The sequence below is a fragment of the Amblyomma maculatum genome, chromosome 1, assembly GCF_055883805.1.
Source record: "Amblyomma maculatum isolate TAMU_Amacu chromosome 1, ASM5588380v1, whole genome shotgun sequence".
Taxonomy (NCBI): domain Eukaryota; kingdom Metazoa; phylum Arthropoda; class Arachnida; order Ixodida; family Ixodidae; genus Amblyomma; species Amblyomma maculatum.
In genome coordinates, this window is record NC_139344.1 from 411,772,945 (window position 1) to 411,793,488 (window position 20,544).

General features: G+C 44.0%; 1 protein-coding gene and 1 long non-coding RNA gene across 4 annotated transcripts in view; both read left to right on the forward strand.

The window, feature by feature from the left end:
* LOC146208944 (uncharacterized) overlaps positions 1–20,544 on the forward strand; it is a 94,631-nt gene that overhangs the window by 41,670 nt on the left and 32,417 nt on the right. The gene's annotated exons all lie outside the window — the stretch shown is intronic.
* Positions 11,586–17,476, forward strand: LOC146208945 (uncharacterized). 3 transcript variants are annotated; one of them, XR_014705691.1, is made up of 4 exons: positions 11,593–11,689; positions 12,514–12,633; positions 15,402–15,453; positions 17,219–17,476. It is a non-coding gene; the product is annotated as an uncharacterized LOC146208945 (long non-coding RNA). The 3 variants fall into 3 exon arrangements; XR_014705692.1 differs by lacking the exon at positions 12,514–12,633 and having other exon boundaries at positions 11,586–11,689; XR_014705693.1 differs by lacking the exons at positions 11,593–11,689; positions 12,514–12,633 and adding an exon at positions 13,231–13,364.

Sequence of the window (20,544 nt, forward strand, 5' to 3'; positions counted from 1 at the left end):
AAGCATAATTTTACGGCCGAGGCAACTTGAAATTTAAGCTCATCAGGAACACTGTAGCATCAGCATTCAGTAAGGCCACAACACAAACATAATCCGCTAATACTTCCAGGCGGTTCTTGAGCATAACGACATGTAGAACAATATGTAACATCGATGACGTGGTGATCGCACCTCCATCGGCCACACACGCTAGTTTCTCTGTTGCGGCGAGGGACGGAGGGGAGAAGACAAACTTCGGGAGCGGCGAGCAGGGGAAATAAGGCTCCGGTCAGACGCTGAACAGTCGTTACGCGGTGGTGCGTAGCGTTGTCAGCCAGAAGTGGGAGGAAAGGCCGGGTCACGGACTTGTAGCCTCAGATTAGATCGACGATTGGACCATTGGCGCTGGTAGCGTGGAACCTGGTTCCGGCGGCGGCAAAATCAAGACATGTAGCCGAGTATACCACACCGATAGCAAACTAGTGATTCCCGAGCACAGTCAGGATAACAGAGCCGGGAGACAGGATCGAAGCGATCAGCAAATTATAGTCGCTGGGGACGTTGCGTAGGATATGGCGGGCTGTAGTAGGAGCGAGTGAATGAAGCATCACAGTCAATTTGGAGAATATTGTCCGGTAAATTCGACAGCTCATGGGAATCCAAGCTTGCGATAGTGGTTACATTAGGAAACGGCGGAACTTTGCGGTTATGCTTTCGGGACATCGGGGATTGAGAGCCTCGAACGTGCGACATAACTTGAAAGCGGCCGCAGTAGAACTCAAGGTAAATTTAGTTAGTAAAAGTTGTATACCTCCTCCTCAATGCCTTTTAAGAGGTGTCCTACTCTGTCTTCTTCAAGCATGTGGGAATGCATGTGCCAGGACCTCTTGAATGTATGTTGTGCAAGTTTCCCCAACCACTTGCACTCGCTGGAGAAAGGTCTGCTCAGCGCATTTTCGTTTAGCCGCGGTATCCCTGAAATAATTGCGAATCTCCTCTTCAAAACGGTCCCAGCTAGTTACGGATACTTCATGGCACTCAAATCATGCCCGTGCTGAAGAGCTTAAGAAAAAAACAAGATTGGCCAACTTCACTGTGGCATCCCAGCAATTGTATTTGCTAGCCCGGTAATAACTGGTGAGCCACTCAACAACGTCTTAGCCATTCTTGCCAGAAATTGTCGATGGCTCATGGTAGTGCGGCCAAGCCGGTGCCACTGCGCCTGGCTGCCGTTCTGGACGCTAACCCCTGACATTGACAATGCTTGCAAAACATACCAGACTTTCGCAACAATGAACAAACTGCATACAGTTTAACGCGAGAACATTGATAAATCAAGGCCACCCCACTTTGTTGTTTTTGACTGGACACGTTCACGTTCAGCATTCCAGTAATCTTTCGTATCCTTGTAGTGTTGCCTACAAAATCGACTATCATCTTTGATTGCTTCTGAAACGCTGTCTTGATCTTGACAGAAAACGGCTATGTCGTCAGCATATGACAATAATTTACTTCGCTTTCCATAAGTCTAAAACCTCGGACCTTTTCCTTTTCAATCACTTCTAAGCAAAACGGTTCTATATATATGGCAAATAACAGAGGAGAAAGTAGACATCCTTGTCTTACGGACGATCTTATCTGAAAGCGTTCTGTGACTTCCGTATTTACAATAGTGCTAGTGAAACAATTTGGGGCTTGCGAAACTCGATGAAGTCGTGAGCTCTGCTGTGTAGGGCCACCCAAGATAGACAGGTCACGGCAGAGAGTTCTGACAAAATGTGATTCACTGGAGAAGGTAATGGCAACCCACTCCAGTATTTCCTGCCAAGAAAACCCTATGGCCAGTCACAATTGCAGTAATGATATGAAGCCGAAAGATACGCCCCCCAGGTTGGAAGGCGTCCCACATGTTACTGGGGATGAACAAAGGGCGATTCCTAGTAGCTCCAGGACGAATGAAGCGGCTGGGCTAAAACCAAAAGGACGCTCAGTTGTGGATGTGTCGGAAAGCGACCGGAAAGTCCGATGTTGCAAGGTGGTATATCACATAGCAACATGAAATGTAAGATCTATGACGCAAGGTAAACTGGATGTCGTCAAGCGAGAAATGGACAGATTGAACATTATTATATTGGGTATCAGCGAGCTCAAGTGGACCGGAATGGGAGAATTTATTTCCGGCGACCATTATATCTTTTATTGTGGGCACGAATCCGAGAGAAGGAGTGGGGTCGCTCTAGTAGTAAACGGAATAATGGGCAAAGCAGTGCTAGGGTACAACCCCAAAAACGACCGAATGATTTCACTTGGGTTTCAAGGCAATCCTTTCAACATAACAGTTATCCAAGTATATGCACCAACCACTACTGCTGAAGAAGCTGACGTTGAGAGATTTTATGCTGACCTGCAATGCCTTTTAAACCGCACTCCATCATAGGACGTCCTTTTTCTCATAGGAGATTGGAATGCTAAGTTGGGGAGTGAATAAATAACCGGAATTACAGGGAAGTTCAGTCCTGGTGAACCAAATGAAGCGAATACTCATTTTCAATAGCACAAGAGGCGCCTGTACACATTGACTTCACCGGACGGTCTGTACAGGAATCCTATCGAATATATTCTTTGCCAGCAGAGATGGAGAAGCGCTATACAAGCAGTAAAAATAAGGCCTGGGGCTGATTGTGGCACCGATCATCACCTTCTTGTTGCCAAATATAAGCTTCGATTCAACAAAACGCTGAAGACTAGAAGGCCTTTTAGGTATGACCTGGTTCAAGTTCCATCAGAATATGTTGTGGAAGTGAGGAATTGATTTCATGAGTTAGATCTAGAAGACAGAGAGCCTGAAGAGATGTGGACTGATGTTCGTGATATAATACAAGAAGTTGCTACTAAGGTAGTTCCAAAGCAGAAGAAACGCAAGAAAGCAAACTAGTTATCTGAAGAGGCTTTGCAATAGCTGAGGAAAGGAGGATGGCAAAAGTTATGGGGGAAGAGAAAGATACAAAGTTCTCAATGCGGACTTTCAGAAAATAGCAAGAAGAGATGAGAATGTCTTCCTGAACATAGAGTGCCAAGCAGTTGAGGACAACAGCCAATTAAGGAACGCAAGAGTTCTGTATAAGACAATGAAAGATATCAAAGGAAGCTTCTGTGCTAAGCTGGGCGAGATGAAGGACAAACGAGGCGAGGACCTCACTTAGGCCTCAGAGATAAAGAAGAGGTGGCACGAATACACAGAAGAGCTGTATAAGAAGGACCCGGATATGCAAACCCAGCATAGGACGGTTTTGATTACTGATCTCGAGCCGGGCATCCTGAAGAGTGAAGTTGAATGGGCCTTAGCCAGCCTTGCTAAGAACAAAGCTTGCGGAATTGATGGCATTCCAGCTGAGTTGCTTCAAAACCTCAACCATGACGCTGTTAACATTCTGCATACATAATGTCAGAAGATTTGGACAACCCTGCAGAGGCCACAAGATTGGAGGAGGTCAGTTGACATCCCCATTCCAACGAAAGGCAGTGCCAAAGATTGTTCCAACTACCGCACGATCGCGCTTATTTAGCATGCCCGCAAGGTGATGTTGATAATCCTCCAAGGTAGGCTGCAGCAGTATGTGGATCGGGAGCTTCCGGACGTGCAAGCTGAATTTCGCAAGGACAGAGGAACTAGAAACCAGATTGCCAACCTTCGCTGGATCATGGAAAAAGCAAGAGAGTTCCAGAAATCCATCCACTTCTGCTTTATTGATTCTGCTAAAGCGTTTGACTGCGTAGATCACAGCAGATTGTGGCAAGCTCTCCAAGAGATGGGAGTTCCAATTCACCTCATATGTCTCCTCAGCAACCTGTATGAAGGGCAAGAGGCCACAGTCAGAACTGGGCATATCTTACTGCTTGGTTTCCGATTGTGAATGGAGTGAGACAAGGCTGCATACTGTCGCCCTGCCTATTTAACCTGTATGCAGAGTGCATCATGAGGAAGGCCGGTCTGGGCGAGTCTTCAGCTGGAGTGAATATTGCTGGAAAACGTATCAACAACCTTAGATATGCGGATGATACCACTTTAATGGCAGAAAGTGAAGTGGAACTCAAGAGACGTCTGATGCGCGTACAAGAAGAGAGTGAGAAGTTTGGGCTTAAACGGAACATTAAAAAGACAAAGATCATGGCGGCTTGCCTTATGAAGTCCTGGAGCATCGAGATACAAGAAGTGGAAGCTGTGACAGATTTTTTCTTCTTGGGCTCCAAGATTACCCCCGGAAGGAGACTGCAGTCATTAAATTAGGAGACGCCTGCATCAGGGAAAGAGAGCCATGGTTACCCACGACCGCCTAGTAAAGAGCAGAGACATTAGTCTGCCAGCCAAGATCCGCATAACTCTTGCTATGGTCTTTCCAGTTGTGATGTATGGATGCGAGAGTTGGACTGTGAAGAAGGCTGACCACCGAAAAATTGACGCGTTTGAATTGTGGTGCTGGCGGAGACTCTTGGGAGTTCCTTGGACTGCCAGCAGATCAAATCAGTCGATATTGTCGACCCTAAACCCTGACCGCTCATTGCAGGGTCAAACTCTAAAGTTAAAGCTCAGCTACTTTGGTCATATGATGAGAAGAGAGGAGTCGCTGGAGAAAGATTTGATGTTGGGAAAGGTGTAGTGTCGCCTGAGAAGGGGTAGGCAGCGAACGCGATTGTTAGATGGCATCCTGGATTCGCTGCAGATGAAGTTATGTGTGATGTTAGGAAGATAGTGAGAGACCGGAAAGCGTGGCGTGACATGGTCCACTGGGTCACGAAGAGTCTTTCGCCACTGAACGACTGAACTGAACTGAATATGACTGAAGCTATATTTACATTTTTCAGTATGAAAATAAAATTACGTGATAAAAACAAAAAGCTTTCTCCAGGTCTAGTTGCAACATTGCAACTTGATCTTTAAACGCGTCACAACCTTCCAAAATGCTTCTAGCTGTGTTAATATTTGTATATATGCTTCACCGCTTAATTCCACGCTTGATGTGGTGTTCTCTTTTACGTGAGGTTGTGCTTCCTTTAAAATATTAAAAGTGAGATTCTCGATGTAATACCTAAGCGCTGTAACCCAAAAGCAACTGTATAAGCACCTGCTTGATGTAATGATGCCAGTACCGTTGTATCGATCATTTCACTTTGGAGGGGAAGGTAAGGATGTCCTAGAAATAGTTAAAAAGATTCCTGCAGGGTGGTCAGCAAAATGGTTTTTTCTTCCTGTTACACAGTGGTACATTACTTGTTAAACCGTAGTCGAGGAAAAAAGGTGTCTTTGTTCTATGGTCGGTGGACTGCTTGATTTGTCAAAAGCCGGAAATCATAGACTACAGTTTTCCTGACTGCTGGGAAGCAGTCTTTCTGTGGGATATCTTATAGAGGACTTTAAACAAGGACTTTCCAATTACACCCTATCGTATACGGTTCTTGCCGGTTCATAGTCAAAGGGGTGTGCCATATGACTTATTCATGTTGCTTTGCCTCCACAGTGTATAGAAAACGAGAATGGTTGTGAGACACGCGGACATGGATGCTTGCTCAGCGAGGAAGTATTTCATTCAGAGTATCAACAACCTGACCGCCATCTGTAATACCCAAAGTGAGAAATCTGAATGGATGCCAGTTTTGAGTGAACTGGCCAACATAAAGCGTTTTTGAAACTTTGTGAGCCCTTACATTTGCTAGAGCGCTTTGTGGCATTACACTTTGACTTTGCCCCATTTTAAATACCATTGTTAACTGGAAGTGAACAAAAAAAAAAAAAAAAAAAGAAAACGGCGTGGCCAAGTGTTTAGCGCGCAACGGTACGGAGCAAGAAGTAGTGAGTTCGAATCGCGCTGTCGCTTTTTTTCTTCTACAGATTAATTTAGCTTTTTATTGTATTTGTGGTGCTTCGTTATTTTTTAGCTCTTACTTTTTATCCGAGGCCCTTTTTTCGCCGGGCGACCAGCGCAATAGGCAAGGATATAATAGGGCAACAACGACATTTGGAATCAGATCGACGCTTTCCGTGGTATGAACGGCACGTATGCTCCTTTTGTTTAGAATGCCTGCAAATAGCATGTTGAAGCTCTTGTTGCCAAAATTGAATGATAAGGCGTTTTTCCTTCGGCACTTGGCTCAGATGTGTGAACGAAGGAGCGTATAGGCGGCAGAGGATTTCGCTCACTCGCGCCTCGTAATGCTCACATGTGAACGAGCCAGGCGCATCTGCTGCTCCGAGCTCGTATTTCAGGCGCCGCAGGTCCAAAACGAAACTATCTGAGTACGCACGAAGTGCCTAAGCCGGAACATAACCGAAACTGAAGTGGGTGGCTGTGGCGCCTCCAAGTATAATTTTGTGTTTGCCTTGCAACGTTTGTGTTGTCTTTTCGACATCGTTTACTTATGATAAAAGCATGTTATCATATTCGAGACAAAAACTACCACCGTGGCAAACGGACAACGTAATTCGCGTTTATCAGCCTCCGGGATCTCTTGCACGTCACGTGATTTGTAGTTGCGAGTCTCGGCCGTTTCGGCTGTTGCGGCGATACCTGTATTTCTGTTATTCATCTTTACTACTTTGTAGTAGCTCTGTTTTGAGTAAGAGTGGATGTTTTGTAATCAGAAATCGGCATTCTTCGATGCAAGCCCACTTCATTTTTATTTTTAGTGTCCCTTTAAATAAAACGGACCAGCACATTGGGAATATGAACACATACGAACGCATTCTCACTGAATTATTAACACAAGAAAATGCACATTTCTAACACATAATTCAGTTATGACAATTAGCGCAAAATACTCCAGATTCGAGACGAACATGGGCTCTTTAAACTGCATCATTATATCTTATAATGTAGTTTTTGCATTTGTGGCATCCGTCGGATTCTGGCGGTCCAAATGTAGCCTTTCAGTTCTATCTAAACACACTGCGGCCGAGATCATGTTTGACCATGAAATAATATACCAACGGTTTCGGTGTATTCAATAAAAATGACATTCCGTGTGTTTTAACATTTGACGAATATACCTGTGGGAAGGGGAGCATCTGGACTCTGCTGGAAGGCGGAGAAGTTTATGCTAAATGTTGGAACGTGAAGCCGCTTTTTATGAAAATATTTATCGGCTTTGCAATAGCGCGTTTGAAGAACTAGTTTTTACCGCCCCTGATTGCCTAGTTGCGTTAGAACGGTAAACCCTTTATTGCAAACTCTCCAGATGACAAAAAAATTAAATAATTGTGAGAGAAAACCTGCACCGAACCAGAGGTTACTGCAGGCAAAAACTAATTGAAGATAAAAGAAAATGGGAAACTAGCAAGAGAAAACGCAAGGAAAGTAAATCAGAAGAAGAGGAAAACTACGGCACAAATGTCGGGTTGCAAAAGTGGTTTTTAAACCCAGTACGTACGCCAAAAAATAGGTTTTGTCGTGAAATGGAGGCCCGTAAGAATAGAATGGGCGATCTCTTAAAATATTTGAGCCGGTATGGAGGAGAAAATGGTGTTATGTGCATATTGTCGCCAAGCTTTGTGTTCGTTTCTAAACTCCAACCCTGCTGCACGCTTTTCCTTTGATGTGATTTTTTTTATTTATCATTTTCTTCGCAAGCACCGCTATATGTAGTTTTCTATCAATCCTTTGCAATTTCTAAGTTACTAAGCAGCAGTATACAGACATTGACAATGACAATACAACTAAATTAACCGCATGTTTCTGCTGACCGTACTGAAATATGGCATCCTATCCTCAACAATTAGCTGGAATTTAACAACAAAGAATATAGCTTGGTAAAATAATTTTCTCATCACATAAACACCAAGAGATGGCTCTGTATTTTTGTCATCATCATCATCAGCCTGACTATACCCACTGCAGGGCGAAGGCCTGTCTCATATTTCTCCAATCAACCCGGTTCTGTGCTAGCTGCATCCACTTGACCCCTGCGACCTTCTTAACCACATCCGCCCACCTAACTTTCTGCGAAACCCTGCTACGCTTTCCTTCCCTTGGAATCCAGTTTGTTACCCTAAGCGACCATCAGTTATCCTCTCTTCGCACTACATGTCCTGCCCATGCCCATTTCTTCTGAATTTCCACTAGAATGTCGGTAACTTGTGTTATTTCTCTGACTCACTCTGCACGGTTCCTATCTCCTAATGCTACCCCTGCCATTTTTCGTTCCATAGCCCTCTGGGTTGTCCGCAACTCAGGTAGAACCCTTTTGGTAGGCCTCCACGCTTCAGCCCCATATAGGTGAGTACAGGTAAGATGCAACTGTTGTATACTTTCCTCTTGAGCGATACCTGTAAGCTGCTAGTCATAATCTACGAGTGCTTGTATTTTTGTCAATCAATGAATTAATAGTCAATCAATCAATAAATAAATCAATCAATCGATGAATCAATCAATCAATCAATTTTGCCTTTATTTCCCAACAGTTGAAGGGGACAAGGTGTTTTCTTCTATGCTTGAAGAAAAATGTTCCTTAAGATTCAGGCAAATAGGCTTCTCAGGTCCAATCTTTGTTAACGTAGTAATGCCAATATTTAGTGTGTCGTAGTAATTTAAAGCTTTTGGCAATATGTGGTGGATCATGTTAGCCATGTTGTGTGAGCTAAACTCGAATATGCTGTTGTGATGTGTTCGAAATGGGCAAGGTTAAGAAACAAGTCTAATCTGCCCTGAACAGCTTCCGTGTAAGATAAGCGAATGGGTGTAAAAGCTCTGAACTCTAACGGTTTTGTGATCTTCAAAAAGAAATGCTCTGTGTTCTAAATAGGAGGCATTGGATACTGCGCAGGGCGCATTATTTCTACTAATGTGAGTGTGTGCAATTATTCACCTGTGGTATTAGAACATACCAGCTCAGAATAAGAAAAATAAGAGTTGTAAAGGGCATCAATATCTTAACCGTTGTCGGGAAAGTATGCCGGTGACGAGTTATTATGGCCACAGTTTTGCTTAACCTACCCAATAATAAACAAACTGCATGATTTCAAGACACGTGTATTAAATATAGCGCCAAGGGTTTTGCACATATATTTTGATTGAACTCTTGTAGCGTCTTGTACTCAGGAATCTCAGCTAATGCTCCCAACGTACGAAACAAAACACAGTTTGAGGTCGGTTTATCAGGATGAGACAATTTGATCTGTATGAGTATTTAATCTACAGGAAATTGCATCTGCATCAATAGTAATGCAGTAAATATCTTTTTAAAATCTGAGAGAAAACGAACAGTCAAATCTTCAATTACTAATCCTCTCCTACGAGTTTTACCAGAAGCTCTCGCTCGTATACTGATTTTGTGTTATGTTCTCAGAATGTTATGAGCTGTACATCAGGATCTAAAAAATGGCTTCAAAGCCTGGTAACTACGGATGTTTGGTTCCGTGTGAACGAAGGATTTCAGGGCCATGGTGTCAAAGGATTCATCAGCGAAATTTCTTTAAACACTAAAATCCAATCATTAAAATATTTTTGGGATCAGCTTTCTGAGCACAATCGTGTAAATTGATGGTCATGCACCACCACATATTTCAGAGGCGTGACTCACTGTCCACATATGGCTAGCTACCCCAAAACGATTTCTGCCTCTATTCCAAAAGCGTCGCAAGCCAGTATCACGAGGGACATTCACCAAAACAGTATTTTTCAAATTTAACTGAAAACACGTTTACATCGCCTAGGAATCCCTTGTATGTCTCGAGTCCAAGGCTATTAAGTTTTTCTCATAAAAGTGCTGCCTGATTTGGCTGCAGGATTGCCTCTTCCTCATGACGTCTGTTTTGCGAAGCTTCAGCCCCAGATAACACGCCGTTTTCTCTAGCTGTGTAATGCATTTTTTTTTTTTATTGGCGTTGTTCACTGATGGCGCTTCCGTAGGAACGGCCGCTTAAACATATGAGTTCGCTATGATCCGTATTGCGCAGTGCGTCCAGGCGTTCGTGTCGGCGAACGAAAGTGAGGTTATTACCGCGCTATATTCACGTGAAGCTGTACGTTCCAGAAACCACCCCAAAATGTCGGCAGATTGTATTTTGCAATATGTATGCTTCCCCACAAGATGAGCCCCTATGCATTTGCCATGGCTTATGGCTGTGCTGTGATCTATGCCCTTTTTCTTATGATAATATTTTCAAGGAGAAATAAGGAGATTATATTTTCTGATTTTTGCGCACAGAAACAAGTGGCAGACAGAGCGTGTGCCTTTTAGCAATATTAAATAAATGTATAATTTGAGACGAAATGCTTAATTATCGTGTGCAAAGCTGCTAATGATTCTGAGAAAAATGAAGACATTCGAGAGTAGGGCTTAAAGACTCGGGGGAGGGGGGGGGGGGAGGTTGTTGAAAGAAAGGTATAGCTATCTGGTCTGCGTACATACTTTTTGCTATATATGTCCCTCCGGCCATCGGCAGGATAACAGATTATAATATGAAGAGGCAAAAGATGAAAAACAAAACAAGCGATGCGCAGTTTTTAAGGGCTTTGATATAATTCGTCCGTGTGCCTTGATAATGTACGCGAGGAAGTGTGAGAAAATTATTGTAAACGTTAATACCTGAAAATTTTCGAACGTGAACTTGTACGCCATAACAACCAATGCGCACTAGTTAATAGGAGCTCGAGTAACGTTTGCTGTTGTGACCAAATTTGGATAATGTAGTCTAAAGTAACGGTTATATTTCTGCTTTTCAGTTATTGCAGGTGATGCGATTGACCACAGTAATCAGCTCTATTTCCTAAGGGGGTCTACAAGACTTTTAATGCAGTCAATGATAATAATGATGTTACTATGCATTTTCTACTATTCACCACAATGCGTTAGCATGATCGTTTAATACTATCTATAGATATACACTGAAGCAGCTTCCTTGCGTCGTATTTTTTCTTCAATTATTCGTATCCCTCCGACGCGGTCTCAAGAATCAACCTTGCGATAAAACGCTGTGCCAGCTGTTACAAAGGAAGTTTATTCACGTAAAGCTCTATCACCGAGCTATCATCTAGCGTAGCTCCATCAATTGTTTGCGATGTTTTTGCGGTGCTGTTTAAAAATAATAAAGGAATGTGTTGGGAATTTGAAACGATTCACTGCAAAGGCGCTGATCATATTATTACAAATTACGCGCATGCATACAGACTCTTTGGTGAAAAGGTTGCCAGCCCCGGCGCGCATTCTGCAGATACCATCGTCGCAGCAAGCTGTCTAGTTGGCGGCCAGATGCAATCAAGACCACACTACTGCATAAAAGTTCCTAATGTCGATCAAGGCATATAGAGAACGAATTTCTTAGCCATATATTTGCTAAGGATGAGGAGTGTCGGAAAGCATCTTTTGACAATTTATTGTGATAGTTTGAACCGGAAACTGCGTGATAGATGTTATGTTGAGTAACCAGTGCCTGAGGCATCTGCTACATTTATGTCATTCATTACAATTCCACAGAGCTGTACCGGGAAAGCTTAGCATTAGCAAATGTCATATGCAATAAACATTGCAGGCCAATAATGTCGGATAATCGCTCTCATCGACCGATGTTTCTATTTTTTACTGTACCTTATTTAGAGTGTTATAAATACCGTCAAAGAAAAAGCGAAAGGTTTCATTTAGCGACTGAACACCAGAGTTAATTCCATATGAAGTGCCCGGTGCTCATCCTCCTTTTGTTGAGCTTCAACTTCGTTGCGGAGTGAGTAAACCAATAAATTTACAGAAACTGAAACGTCGTTTAATAGCAACGATTTTTTTCGCATTTACGTAGAGCGTCGGATCGTAGAAGCCACCCTCCGGGTGTTGTTGCGAAACCGGAATTTTGTTAATGTGCGACACAACGCACCCGGAGCTTCTGAACTTAGATGCCCGTGGGATCGCCGGAGTTCAAAAAAAAGTGGCAGTGGCTTAGCTCAGTTATGCTAGGATATACGGAGCGAGAGGTGCGTTTCTCTGGGTGAGCTTTTTGTGGTCATCTTTGCCTAACAATGACAGCAGATTGTCTTCTGTTGGTTTCCGTTGACTGGCCCCATCTCGGCGGCTATGCACCCTCTATTACACTCCAGAGTCTGGCAACACTGTTTGGCAAGCCGTTCCTCTCTCTGCCCGGACTTCCCCGCTGATCGTTTCGCCTTCTTACTCTTTAGCTTTGCTGCTGCTATGCGCCGCTTTTTACGCTCTGCCAGTGGCTGCGTTTCGTGGAGCCAAATGGGGAGCCGTCAGTGTGCTATGCGATGTCAGTGCACGTTAAACCCCGCCAGATGGGTTTAACGCGGTTGGTTTTAACTCTCTACTATGGCTCCTCTTTCTTTCTTCCTTTCTTTCCACTTTCTCTCCCACCTTCCTTCCTTTCATTACAGCGCGGTCAGGTGTCCACAGAGCTTATGACCGATACTCCTCCTTTCTTTTTCTATAAAGCAATCTATTATTATTGCTATACCAATTGGTATTATTATTATTATTATATTGCTCTCTGCATCTTGGCGTTACCGCTTGCAAAGCGTTTTTCTGTTTGTGTTCAAGTTTTCATGGCTCGTATCATCTTCGACCTGAAAGAGAGGCCAGGGCACGCAGCTCCGCTTCCTGACAACGTCTCTGGAGTTCGGAAGGTGACTGGTCCTGGCCCTGATGGGGCTGGGATAGGTAAGTCACCGCCGCTTGCGGCGGGGGCTAGCCTGCCACCCAATTTTTATCGGTTGTAGGCGGTCATTGCATCCGCCACCGCTTTGGTGGTGAAGGACGGCTGTCGTCTTTCGCTCCCTCTTCTTTTTATTTCTTCTCTACTTTCCTTTGTGTCCGCACGAGGCAGCTGAGGTGGCTCAACTACAGAGCCAGTAGCAGGCCCGTGCATTTTCTTTTTCTTCTTCCTACAGGCACAAACAACGTCGCTTGTTTAGACGTTGCTCTTTGCTACAGTATCTCCTCCTCACATTACAACTCCACTCTTCTTATCCGTTTTTTGAACTTGTCCGCTGTGCCGCAACGATGCGTTATCGGATGCCGGGAGTGGCGGCTGCTTTTTGTTGGAGCAAAAAGCAAGGCAGCCATGGGCTGTGTGCGATGTCAGTGTAAGCTGAAGAAGCATAGGCAGTAGAAATTCCCGGAGCAAATCACTACGGCAACTCATATAGCTTGAGTCGCTTTAATATGTTAAACCGCATGCGCGTCGATAATTAGACGAGGGCACATTTACATACCATTGAGAAAAGCATAGTTATTACCATCGTTTACACGCACTTTCCAGAGCGCCAAGTACTTTCTTGCTATCGGCGCCGCTGAGTGTGAATTTCTTTGCTGGCGCTTGTCAACCCAATACAGTGTTTCTTTGGAAAACCATCCATTCGCTGCCGTCTTCCCGTTCGAACTGAGTGAGAGTACGTGAATACGTTGTTCATTCAGTATCATGAACTCGATTGTTTATTTTTGCGCATGTGCACCGCCGATGACAGAGGTGGCTAAGCTGGAGAAATAATTTATATTGCTATAGTAAACTCTTCGGTACAAAGCTGTAATGTGTATCTAAGTGCACCGAAATTGAAAGCGATGTTATCTGATTATGATCGCAGACGTTAGCGACACTGTATAGTAGCATTTTAAATTTACAAATCATAGCACCATGCTATAAACCTATGCACCCAAAATGTACAATAATTGACTAAAACAAGAAAAAATGACAATGTTCTCTGTTACGCAAGTATCGCTAGCAAGAATGCACTGATCAGCACCTGCATGCCGCGCACAGCAGTAACGAATGCGGCATTTTCGCACTTTGACGTGCTATTGTCTAAGAGGCTTAATAATGAACCATCCAGCCGCATCTCACACCGTCTAGTCGTCAGCGTGCAGCAAGATGAAGCGATGTACTGTGAAACCTCTGTTGATGTAGGATGACCACTTGAGGCTGAGGCTGATAAAACTTTATTCAAAATAAGTGGGAGGAATAGGGGAAGTCAGCTAGCGTGCCGCAGGCCGTGGAGACTTTTGGTAACGCCGGCCCGTTCGACGGCCTTGAACTGAATGCCAGGGTCATCGCTGGACCTTAGCTTGTCTCAAGCTTCTTGAGAAAGCAGGGCAAGTAATACGCGCAATACCAATCCATTGTGCTAACACAGTCTTTTCCTTACCATACACTTTCCTTCCTTACCATACACTTTCCTTTACTTTTCCTTACCATACGGCGGTCAATGATATGTTTTAGTTTAATTAACACACCATACCCTTTCGCAATCTTTCATTATGCCAAATGACAAACCCCCCTGCAGGAATTAGACAATCAATGGTAAGGAGCCATCTGCATGTGGCTCTGCCTCTGCGTCTGCTTCATATAGCTTAAACTGCACTACGATTACGCATATGCAGCGCATACAAGGCTTCAGACTCAATTTCGTAAAAAGTAATTAAAACAAGACAAAACAGTATGAGAGGGAAAGCAAGATTTTCGAGTGAAAACATACCTTACAGCGCCGGGACGGCTGGCCGCTCGCAGCCCCACAATCGGTGGTGGCGCTCCTCGGGGCCGCTTTTTGTTGCGAGCCAAACTTCGTCGGAAGTTTCATGACCATTATGGGCATTGAAAGACTCGGCTTAGGGTTTACAACCTGTTAATTGTGAACGACGCTTGTGCATGTTCCATTAAATGGGAAAGTTTTTAAACTGTCTACAACTGTCATGTCATTTAGACCTGCCTTGCAGAAGCTTTCGCCCATGGCTTGAGCTATTCTAAGGGACGTTTAAACTAAGCCTTTATGTGCATGAGTTGATAGCGCTCCGATTTTTCTCGTTTTGTAGTATCTCGCTGGCGTGCACGCACTTTGCATTTTCTTAACAATGACGCTCTAATTTGCACCTCTATTATTTCGTATATATTGATTAGCATCCAGTGGTAAGATAATCAGTCATTTAATCAAATACCGCCCGTGATGGACAAATGTAAATCACCGCTTTAAAGGAGCTCTGTAGCCGTGACGGCTTAGGCGCAGTGTTTCATACCCCTCACAGGATCTTTGGAAATTTGCCTTCTCACCTCATCCTCCCATCTCAAAGGAGAAACTTTAATTGGCTGTGCTTGCAACATCATAGTATCCCATGACCCCCATGAATAAGTACCCGGCCACATCACCGGTCAACTACCATGTGCTCAGGATTTCGTGTTCACAGCGCCCACAACGTCATCAACGCTGATTCTGTAGCAGAACAGGGCCTTTAGAATATCGCATTAAAGCAATCGTTCAGAGACAAAGTTTTAGGATTCAAAGCAAGATATGTTGACAAATATTTTTTGCTTGCTCCCTCTGCAATACTACCGAGCTAGCGCTGTGTACACGCCCGTGCATTTGTTGTCTTGATTGCATTTATTCGCTATTTCATCTTTCTATCAGCACGATAATGGTTCGTATTTCTATTCATTTCAGATCAATGTATGCTGGCGAAGGATTCAGGCCTCACATGTATTGCCTGCAATATGTACGCTATACATTTATTACTCGCACACTTACCGAAATAACTTTCTAAGCAAAAGAAAAGCTTAACTACGCAAATGAAACAAAATATTTCCATGCAACGGCAAGAAATCGCCTGCGCACCAGCGCAACGGCAAAATATACATTTCGGAGGGAGCCGTAAAAAATGATAGCCATGATGGTCGGGAAGAATTGCAAAACAGTGGTACGGAGGTTTGCGTCCGTTGGAGACAAGCGAGCCAATCTGGGGTTGGGCTAAATGGTTCTTTGTGAGGATAGCTACACGAATGCAGTTGCTATGTCCGGACTAGAAAGGTCGGGAGTGATATCTCTGAGAGTGCAGTTAAATTGTTCGTTGAGGTGAGATAAACTAACGGCGCTTCGTATTTTTTATGTGACCAACGCGTTATCTTGTGGTGTATGCTTAGATAATGATTGACATAATTATTGGCTAACCGAGGGGACTGTTTAATTGTGCTCCGTGTCTAAAGTTATTTGCATTACCATGATAAGGAGAGGCGACTGGGGCTAATTGCAATGACACAAACCATATGATCTATTAATTAGGCGCCAGTCACCACAGTATTCGTTTGGTGATGGGGGATACAAAGGCGAGGTAACACAGTAAAGTAGCACATGTTGTCCTGATTAGCCCTGCCTTTCGCACTGTTGTAATGTTTCTGCGACGGAGGCAACATACTGGGCTTGCGCCGGCAGCCGGGCGGCGGCTGCCGCTGTTTCATATTTATGCTGTCTGCGCTTTCCTTGAAACAAGACGTTTTTAGCATGAACTTCGAAGGAGAAGGCACTTCTTTTAAAAGTTTGGTCAGCACCAGATGCGGTTGTAATACCTTGATGCGCAGTATCCTTCCCACCCCTCCCAAGATCAGCGCTGACAATGTATAGAAAAAAATACGATGTATACAACAAAGTCTTTACTGAGCAGATGGCTGAGTCCAGACTTTTGCCCTGTTTTTCAGTTGAGGTTCCTAGCATAGGGCTGCAAACGTGGCATTGAGATAGATTTTGACGGTTGTACTTTGCAATGGATGCACTTCATCTTGCGCCGCAAGAAAGTTTTAGTTCGGCTTTATTAAACAGTTCTTGTTATTGGGCGGGATGATGCTCAGAGAGCTCAATCCTTAGATGGGGGGTCTTTATATCCATACTTCGTCGAACTTGATCTTGTTTACTTTACAATATTTTTGCATTAACCTTTTTAGGCTGCGCTAACAGCTTCTTTAGACTGAGAAAAGGTACAAATTTTTTTGCGGCACGTTAGGTCTTTTTGTAGCTTCCCGGCTTTTTCTGCACCACATGGAGACGTATGAATAGTGTTAGTCGTGAATGAACTCACTTTATATCAATAGCTTTCAATGTGTAATTGGTTAACCTTAATAAAAGGAGTTCAAGAGACCACACCTAATTTTGTTCTGCCTGTTTGAACTTCTTGGTAAGATCGAAGCCAAGGGCAAATATATATTCTGCGATTGAGTAGGTGTGGTATTTTCTAAACCGTAAACGATGGATTCGCATATTTTGCTTCTTGATTTTAAATTTGGCCTGATGAAATGGGACTACGTGGATCAATCTAAGACATATTTTATCAGTGCATACCCATTTACATTTCACCTATTGCAGACAACATGGTGAATGTGTTTCCCGTGCAATTTTATCGAAATACTAATACAATGTCGTAGAGGAGAAGCTTCTTACAATATACAACTTCAGCAATAATAACTTCACCTATATTTGTTCTTTCATTGCAGTGCAACCCTCGCCGCCAATTGTCGCTATGTCCTGAAGGATGCAGGTGTTACGCTTACATGCACGAATCCTACAGAGGGTCATGCTTCGACCCCACTCAACCCATACCACGAGGCTTCGTTTTAGCAGCTTTATCCCTTCCTAATCCTTATAAGCGGCGCAGGGTATAGACATTTGCCTAAGTTTTGTGCATTTAAATGAAGCATTACTTCTTTTTCCGAGTCTGCATTAATAAATCTGCTTTGTTGGAAGAGCATGATTCCGTGGTAAGTTTTCTTTTAATCTTGAAAATGTATACATACCAAGCGCTTGCACACAAGATAAAAAGCGATGTCATGGGTAAAGGTGACGAATAATTCTGAGCCAAATTATACCACTAGCCTGCCCATGGGTATGAAAAGTAGGATTAGCGCATATCAGAATAGATGAAACGAAAATATTTCAAAGCAGTTTTTTCATTCCAGGGGCATTTCTGATGTCGTTTGTCTGCGCCGAGCAAACATGATAATCCTATAACCGATCATGAAAGTATAACATCTCCTTACAAGTCTAAGTATTTTTAAAACACCGCGAAAAGTATGGGGGTAAGAGCTGGGGGCCGACCCCTATAAACACATGTAAACACAACTTACCGCAACATTTTTGTGGTTTCGCAGAGTGCCAAAAGTGGTGGCCTCTCGTTAAACGTTGGTCAGTGCTTTGAAGAAGTGTGTGACAAAGTATGCTGCGTCATCGCGGACACAATCTACTTTAAAAACCCCTCGTTGCATAGAATCTGCGTTAGAAATGGACAGCAGTAGAGCGGCCCATAAAAACATATATGCAAAGAACGGTTCGCAAAAAAGCTGACTTTGCGCCTACGAAAGCATTCGTTTGTTAAGAGCATGGTGCATTATTTTCAGTTCATAAATATATGTATGCAACAACATTTCGCGTCTGACATCTAAGTAAAGCATATTTATCAATGATATGTTCGGCTCCTTTTCAGACGAACCACATATAGGAGGCGAGCAGCCAAAGGGGCTTTTTTTTATGGACGTCTTGTACCACGTCCCAACATCATGTTGCATGGCGGAAGTAAGAAAAAAAAAAGCATCCTATGTGCTGGTGACGTGCATGAGCCGCGCAAGGCAGTGTAATGATGCCGTCATAACACCGCTCATTTTGTAAATCAAGAGGAATAAAACGCGAATTAACGGGCACGATGTCATTCCATTCTGAAAACATCGATCGTGGCTAAGAAGAGGCGGTATTTAAATGTATGCATATGCAGTTGCGTCGCGATACTTCTGTGTGGGGACCAAGTCGTAAGCAAACAACTTGAGAGCCTTTAAATTTCTACATCCGTGCACGCGATGTATAGTCTGCGCCGTACGGAAAGAAACCAAAGGCGAGTAAACCACACCGAAAGCGCAGGACGATATATGAGGATCCCACTAGGGAAACGACAATAAATAAAAAAATTGTTAACTAGCATATATGCCCGTTGATCACCTTGCGCACACCCACCTGATTCAAAATAATTCTATGCCTCCAGGCGCTTATGCTTTGACGGTCTCTGCAGTGAAGCTACTCGGAGAAATAATTAAATGTACTACTACTTTCGCCTTGCCCACTGGTGACTTAGAGCTTTCGTCAGTCCGGACTTACCAATATGTTTCAGGCATGGCAAATGGGTCCGGGTGCACACCGCCGTCAATGTATAGCTTTTCACTGTAGCGCTGCTTATCCGATTCCGATAAGCTCTTCTCCTAGTCCGATATTACTGCATTATAGACTACATTCCCTTGCAAATACTGCCAATCTGACGACTTTAGGGACTATTCACGATTCCGAGGAGCTTTTCTGATAGTCCGACACTGCTGCGGTATAGACTGCATTCTCTTCAAGTACTGCAAGTCTGACGACTTACGGGAGTATTCATAGCACGATAAACTGACCGCGCACAGTTGCAGACGCCCACGCACCATCGGCGCCGTCTCTAGCAGTTTGTCAGGAGGTGGAGGCGGCCGCGGTGGGTATCGGCTGCTGAGTGGTCGTCTCATGGAATGCGCGACCCTCGTTCGGTCCACATGTCGTATGGCGTTTGACAGCTGCTTTTTAAATATAATTCTTTCTAGGACATGTCACTTGTGCAACAGTATTAGCAAGCTAATTCACCCCATGCGGCAGCATATCAGACTGTAAACGAAACTACCTGATTCGCTAAATGAGCCTTTGGGAGTGTCCGCATTCGCAACATAAATTATTTGGAGAGTTGTAGAAGTAGACTGCCTTTACAATGATGCAGTATACTTTAATACACACGTCTTCAAAGCGCTGAGCAACGTTTAACGACCGGCCACCACTTCTGGTGCTCTTCGAAACGAGAAAAATGTTTGTTCCGTATTTCGGGACAGTGTTAAGAACCTCCTCCTTGATCTGCTGGAGGACGTCCTGTCCTGAGAGGTGTTTTCGGAATCCGAACATGGTGTGCGGCACGAGGTCTTTTTCCTCCAGGTGAATCTGCTACCTCTGAAGCACACTTCTTTCATATACCTTTCCCAAACATGGCGTCAACGAAATGGGTCGTAGATTTTTCAGGGGCTGAGAGTTTTTCCGGATTTTGGAATCATTAATATTTTCGCATGAGACTACTCCTTCGGGATGGTCCCCTGCTCTAAGTGCGTGGTGACGAATTCGGCAAATCTGTTGATTGAATTCTCGTCCAGGTTGCTTATCATGGCGTTGGTAATGCCGTCCTTGCCTGGGGTGGTGTTTTTTTGTGGCAGACAGCACAGCTTGTCTGACTTGTTCTATGGTAATGGGTTCGTCGCGAGCTGGATTTGCTTCGCCCGTGTATGGCGAGCTGCAGTCAGCGTCCGTTTCATCGCCGATGTATCGCTGCTTGATGTTCTCTAGCAGTGCCGGTCTGTACGTTTGAATCGGTGCGCGATCCTTTAGACCGTCTTATGGTTTCACATTTGGTCTTAATTGGGTCTATGGGAACTCCTAGCAAGGCCCTCATCTTGTCCAAGCCTAGGATCTAATATAGGTTGTTGAATTTTTGGTTCCAGTCCCATTTTCAGAGCCCCGTCGCGTACTCTTCGGCTTGTTTTGTTACCTAGGCGATATTGCCGCGAAACCTTCAAAGCAGTATTTGTTGTTTTTTAACAGCCGCCGGCATACAGGCTTATCACTCTGATTCTGGACCGCGTATCAGTTTCGTAATCTTTGTTTGTGAATGCTCGATGTCGCGAGTCACACCTTTATCAGTTTTGTTGTAGCTCAAGATGCACCGGGATCTGTCTCGAAGGTTCCGGCCACTTGGGTGTCTTTCCACAATGTT